Source organism: Penaeus monodon, chromosome 22 (genome assembly GCF_015228065.2).
Source record: "Penaeus monodon isolate SGIC_2016 chromosome 22, NSTDA_Pmon_1, whole genome shotgun sequence".
In the NCBI taxonomy this organism is placed as follows: Eukaryota; Metazoa; Arthropoda; class Malacostraca; order Decapoda; family Penaeidae; genus Penaeus; species Penaeus monodon.
Window position 1 is genome coordinate 441,172 of NC_051407.1, and position 455 is coordinate 441,626.

The following is a 455-nucleotide window of genomic DNA, read 5'->3' on the forward strand; positions in this document are numbered from 1 at the left end:
ACAATAATTTTGTGGGCAATGTCCTCAAATTCCTTTGTGCATGTATTTTCAGTGCACTTTTACAAACTGTTAAATTGAAAGGATTGATGGAAAAACTTGTGGAATTAAGAAACAAGTGATCACGGGTGATTCAGAAAAAGAGACAGCAATTGAAATGCTGAATTACAGAGGAAAAAACACCAGTGGACTAGTGGTTTCTTTGTGGAAGGCCCAGAGCGAGGGTTCCCTAGTAGCTAGTACTGTATGGCTCACCTTGGGATTTATCGCTCTTGTTGGAGTAATCGAGATGAAGACTGTTATTCATCAACTGACTTAGATATATAAGTAATTAACATACGGGTTTCAATAAAATCTTATTACATAATTCCCTGTCCAGACAGAATATTAGTTAACAATAGCACTGACACCAATCCCTCTTCTTAAAGATAAGGGATAAACTCTTAAAGACCATTCAT